Here is a 6,337-nt window from a genome sequence, read left to right as displayed (position 1 = left end):
CAAGCATTATTATAGAGAAGACAATATTCAATACAGATATAAGCACATAGTAATCATTACACAAACAAGAGAATGCTTAGAGAAGAATTTGGATTTTCATTAATAATGGAAACAGAGTACATTAAGACATAAATTTCAACAAGTAAATCATAATCCTAACTACTCTAGTTTGTGCTTCTTCTTCTCTGCCTCCAACCTCCTTGCCCTGCGCTGGTAAGCTCTGGACATGGAGTGTGTAAGAGAAATGATTCTCTCCTGCAACTCCAAAGCAGCAAGGGGTTGTTGCTCAGCTACTTTTGCACGTCTCTCCTGCTCGAGAGAGACATCCATCTCAAAGAATAGGATGCTAAGTTGATCATCCCATGAGAGTTCATCAAAGATCTCTCTTGGAATATCAAAGGGGTTGCAAACAACCCCCATGAGACGGACACAAAGTCCGAAGGGATCAAAGTAAATTTGATCTTCATCTAGATGACGGACAGGCTGGTAAGCTCCATGAATAAGTCTGTAAAAGACTGGGGCATCCATTTGAGTGTGTGTGAGAGAGAGAGAGAGATGAACATGAGGTGAGTTTGAAATTAGATGTTTGTTGAGAATAGGAGAGTGATGAATGATAAAGAGTGAAGCGTTTTAATTTATAGAGGGAGTAAAGATAGAAACCAATAGACTCTTGAGTTTCCCGGATAATAAGAGTAATAATCACATAAGCATATTTGACAGTTAGAAATGACTAGTTACTATTCCCCATGCAAGTACTCAAGAATCATAGTTCACTATTTAGAATAAATGTTCCCCATGCAAATAAACAAGTACTCCCTATACAAAAAGTAACTCTTCTTATCAACATTCAGTCAAATAAATTGACTACTATCAGCATACTCAAAACATCACAAAAAAATGTACTAGTCTACTTGCATTAGACTAACCTATTTCCATATAAACAAGAAATCACATAAGCATGTAAATGTGTCAATAAGTCAGAGAAATTATAGACAAAGTATGTCAAAAGTATTTTTCTGAACATAATTTATGAATTAAATTATTTCAGTTTTTCATACTTTTTGCTTCTTTTGATATGTTATTTATTAACTTCATATATTGAGGATATGAATTAATAAATATTCAGTTTACTTAGAATTTTGAGAAATTCCAAGTTCAAATATTCGAAAAGTCTGGGTATTTATAGTAAAAGTAGATGACTTGTTGAGAACTCAGAAATAGACATTTGGAGTTGACTATCGAGAAGTTATTTTGAGAAAGGAAGTACATGTCGAGAAGTCATTTTAAATCACTCTTATAGAGAACTCAAACTTGACTTATCGAAATGTCAAATAAATACCCAGTTTGTCCAAACAATGGACTGAACTAATTCTAACTTTTACTTGAATAAATTCAAAATAAAACTAGAATGCATTTTCCAAAAGTATTTTATCAAAATAATTTATCAATTTAAATTATCTCAGTTCTGATTTATTTAATAAGTTAAAATTTGTACTTGTAGAGAACTCTGTGAATGAATACTACTAGAGAACTCTACAGGGACTTATCGATAAGTCATTTTAAGCCTATTGAGAAGTCACTCGAGAAGTCAGTAAATTGACTTATCGAGGACTCACTCGAGAGGTCCTAAAATGACTTGTCAAGAATTCAACTTACTTATCGAGAACTCAGTTCTATAAATACTTTTGGTTATTGTAATTCTGCCTTGAGTTAATTTTACATATTAAGGATGTAAATTAACAACTAAGCAGTTTACACAGAATTTGAAAAATTCCAAGTTAATTGAATTTGAAAAACAAATATGCAGAGATTTCTGAAATATTTATAATTCATATTTCAATTAATTTCCAATTTAATCAAATTAATTTTGATTTACTAGAGATTAATCTGCTGCAAAACATTAGCTGAGTTCTTGCCTTAGGATGAAGAATTGAGCATTCCAGTTACACTTACAAGTCTAGTGAAAGTTGCTTCATCCAAAGGTTTAGTAAAAATGTCAGCTAGTTGTTTTTCCAGTTGGTACAAAAATGAGCTCAATGGTACTATTAGTAGCATGTTCTCTAATAAAATGGTACCTCACATAAATGTGCTTTGTCCTAGAATGATTAACTGGATTAGCTACTATAGATATAACACTAGTATTGTCACACATGATAGGAATTTTGTGTAACACTAGGCCATAATCCATTAGCTGATTTCTAATCCAAAGCACTTGAGTACAACAACTTCCTGCAGCTATGTATTCAGCTTTAGCTGTAGAAGTTGATACAGATTGTTGTTTCTTGTTGTACCAAGATACAAGTCTTTGTCCAAGAAATTGACAACTTCCACTGGTACTCTTTCTGTCAACCCTGCATCCAGCAAAATCTGCATCTGTGTATCCAACAGCTTCAAAACCAGTTCCCTTATAATCCCAAGTTTGGAGTTCCCTTCAAATATCTGAAAATCCTCTTTACAACCATCAAATGTGATTCTTTTGGATTGGCTTGAAATCTTGCACATAGACATGTTGCAAACATGATGTCTGGTCTACTTGCTGTTAAGTAAAGCAATGATCCAATCATCCCTCTGTAGCTTGAGATATCTACACTCTTGCCCTTTTTATCTTCATCCAACTTTGTTGCAGTAGATATAGGTGTAGATGCAGGTGAACAATCAATCATTCCAAACTTTTTCAAAAGATCTTTGACATATTTAGTTTGGCTGATGAAGATACCATCACTTCTTTGGCTTACTTGAAGTCCAAGGAAGTAACTCAGTTCTCCCATCATACTCATTTCATATTCACTTTGCATAAGTTTGGAGAATCTTTGGCACATCTTCTCATTAATAGAACCAAAAATGATATCATCCACATAGATCTGGACTAGGATCATATATTCACCATGTTTCTTGTAGAAGAGAGTCTTGTCTATGGTTCCTCTTGTAAACCATGCTTCAATAGGAAGTCTGATAGTGTGTCATACCAAGCTCTAGGTGCATGTTTTAGTCCATAAAGAGTCTTGAGTAACTTATACACAAAATTTGAGAATTTTGGATCCTCAAAGCCAGGAGGCTGTTGCACATAAACTTCTTCTTCTAGCTCACCATTCAGAAAGGTACTTTTGATATCCATTTGATACACTTTAAAATTTGAATGTGCAGTAAATGCTAGAAAAATTCTTATAGCTTCAAGTCTTACAACAGGAGAAAAAGTTTCATCATAATCAATCCCTTCTTCTTGTGAGTAGCCTTTTGCAACCAACCTTGCTTTATTTCTGGTAACTATACCATTTTCATCCATTTTATTCCTGAACACCCATTTTATTCCAATAATGCTTCTGTTCTTTGGTGCAGGAACTAACTCCCAGACTTTGCTTCTTTCAAACTGATTCAGCTCTTCCTGCATGGCAGATATCCACTCAGGATCCAGCAGAGCTTCATCAATTTTCTTAGGCTTTACTTGAGACTAGAAAACATGCATGTAGGCACTCATTAGCTGTTGCACTTCTAGTCCTCACACCAGCAGTAGGATCACCAATAATTGCTTCTCTAGAGTGACTTTTATCCCACTTCCTTGTGTGAGTTTGTTGACTTGTGCCTTCATCATTTTATCCATTATTGTTATGACTGGTAGATCCTTCTTCTCTTTCTCCCCCTGAGTTTGTGCTATCAAATTCAGGTGTTTGAGATGAGCTTTCATTCCCATGATTTTCCTGTTCAGTAGACTCTTCATTCATCATTTGTTGTGCATTAACTTCATCTTCTTTATCAGAATCACTATCAATATTGAGGTTTTCAAATGCAAGGGCTTCAGCTTCATTATCATCAAGGCATTCCAAGTCTGGACACTTGTCATCATCAAAGGTCACATCTGTGCTTTCCATAATCTTTTTTTGATCAATCACATTGACTTTGTAGGCTGTTCTTTCTAGTGAATATCCCAGAAAAATTGCTTCAAAAACCTTTGAGTCAAATTTTCTCACATATTCAGAGTTGTCTTTCAAAATATAACACTTGCTTCCAAACACATGAAGATGCTTTACAGTAGGCTTTCTCTTGGACATGATTGAGTAGGATGACTTGCCATGTGCCTTATTAATGAGATATATGTTCTGAGTATAACATGCAATGTTGACAGCCTCTTCCCAGAAACTTGTTGGTAACTTGACATCTTGCAGCATTGTTCTAGCAGCTTCAACCAATGTTCTGTTCTTTCTCTCAAATACTCCATTTTGTTGAGGTATCCTGGAAGCTGAGAATTCTTGAACAATGCCTTTGTATTTGCAGAATTCACTTAATGTAATATTTCTGAATTTTGTTCCATTGTCACTTCTCAGTCTTTTCACACAATTATAATCTTCAGCCTGCTTTTCTATCTTCTTGATGTGCTCAATTATGATATGTGGAGTTTCATCTTTAGAGTACATAAACTCTACCCAAGTGTATCTTGAGAAATCATCCACCATCACAAGTGCATATCTGTTCCTTGAAATTGATAAGACATTTACTGGCCCAAACAAGTCCATGTGAATAAGCTGCAAGGGTGCACTAATAGAATTCACAGTTTTTGACTTGTGACTAGATCTTTTCATCTTTCCTTTCTGACAAGCTTCACATACTTCAACTTGAGCAAACTACAGCTTGGGCATGTCTTTCACTAACTCCTTTTTGACTAAGTTTTTAATTGCCTTGAAATTCAAGCGAGACATCTTCGTATATCATAGCTTGCTTTGTTCTTCTGATGCCTTGGTGTAGAAGCAGCAAATACCATCCTTATTTATTGAGTCCAAGTCTGCAACAAACAAGCTTCCTTTCCTTGCTCCTTTCAGAGAAATTTCACCAGTTTTCTTGCTGATAAAGGTGCATTCTTCTTTATTAAATAAAACTTCAAACCCTTTGTCTGCAAATTGGCTAACACTGAGAAGATTCACCTCAAGACCAGGTACTAGTGCTACATCATCAATGACAATATTTTCAGAAATAATCTTGTCATATCCCATTGTGAATCATTTGTTGTTGTCTCCAAAGGTCACCAATGGGCCAGCTTTCTCCTCAAACTGTGATAGCAGGGCCTTATCACCTGTCATATGTCTGGAGCATCCACTGTCAATGATCCATATGACTTTCTTCATTTTGCCCTGCACACAATGAGATTCAGGTGTGTTTAGTGACCCAAGCAGTGTTGGGTACTTTCTTCTTGTTAACTGATTTAGCAGAAGTAGAGTGATTTGTTTCAGATAAAATAGAGTTCAATGATTGTTGTGCATTTTCCCTTTCTGATGTAGACTCAATTTTTGTTTCCTTAAGATCTACTCTCAGTTTGTGGCAACTTTTCATCACTTTTAAGTTGCAAGGGATACAATCAAACTTATGACATAATGAGTAGGGATCATTTAAATCTGCTTCATTGTATTTGCAAGTTCCTTCTATTGGCTTACTAACACCCTTTTTACAAAGGTGTAGATGATGTTAGAGCCACATTTTCAATACTTCTTGCCAGGAACATCTGCAATATAGGCCAGATTATTGCTTTTGGTTATCCCCTTTCTCCCATTTCTATTTTCTTCTTCTTTTTTGCATCATCGATTTTGGTTTCTTTGACAAGAGTCTTGGTACTTTGATTGTCCATAAGATTTTCTGCAGCCTTAAAAGATTGAATTGAACTTGCATTTTTCTTTTCATTGTCCTCATCTGCAATTTCTTGCTTGATGATCAATTCTTCTTCACTAAAGTTTACTTCACAAGTCTTAAACACGGGTGACCCAACATTTCTCAGCATTGCTGGAACATTTTCACTCTTTGTTGCTTTTCCTCTGTCACCAGTGTTTTTCTTTTTGCTGTTTAAGGCATCATAATCAAGACCAATAGTAATATTTGCACATGGTTTATTTTTCTCATGGTACTGACCAACCAATTCAGATGCATTCTTGAAGGACTTCAACTTTACTTCACTTTTCTCCAGTTTTCCCCTTAGCACAACCTCAATCTCATTTGCACATTTAAGCTTATTTTTCAAATAGCCATTTTCTTGTTTCAAGGCTTCAAGCTCCACTATCAACAATTCAGCTTCTTATTTTTCACTTTCAAACTTCTCATTTAACTTTGTTAATCTGCTAACTTCTTTATTAGCAGCAACCATGCTTGTATGAATGTGAAACATTTATGTGCTCATCTTTTCAACAGTTTCCTTATATTGATTCACATTTAAATCAGTGAAGGTAAGAGTTGGTACCTATGATTTAGATGAGGATGATTCTCCTTGCTCCAAGGCCATGAGTGCATAGTTTCCAAGTTCTTCATCTTCATCATTTTCAGAGTCATCCCAACTTTTACCTTCTGCAATATAAGCTTTGCT

Source organism: Apium graveolens, chromosome 4 (genome assembly GCF_009905375.1).
Source record: "Apium graveolens cultivar Ventura chromosome 4, ASM990537v1, whole genome shotgun sequence".
Taxonomy (NCBI): Eukaryota; Viridiplantae; Streptophyta; class Magnoliopsida; order Apiales; family Apiaceae; genus Apium; species Apium graveolens.
The sequence above is the reverse complement of the archived record's forward strand: the minus strand, read 5'-3'. Positions refer to the sequence as shown.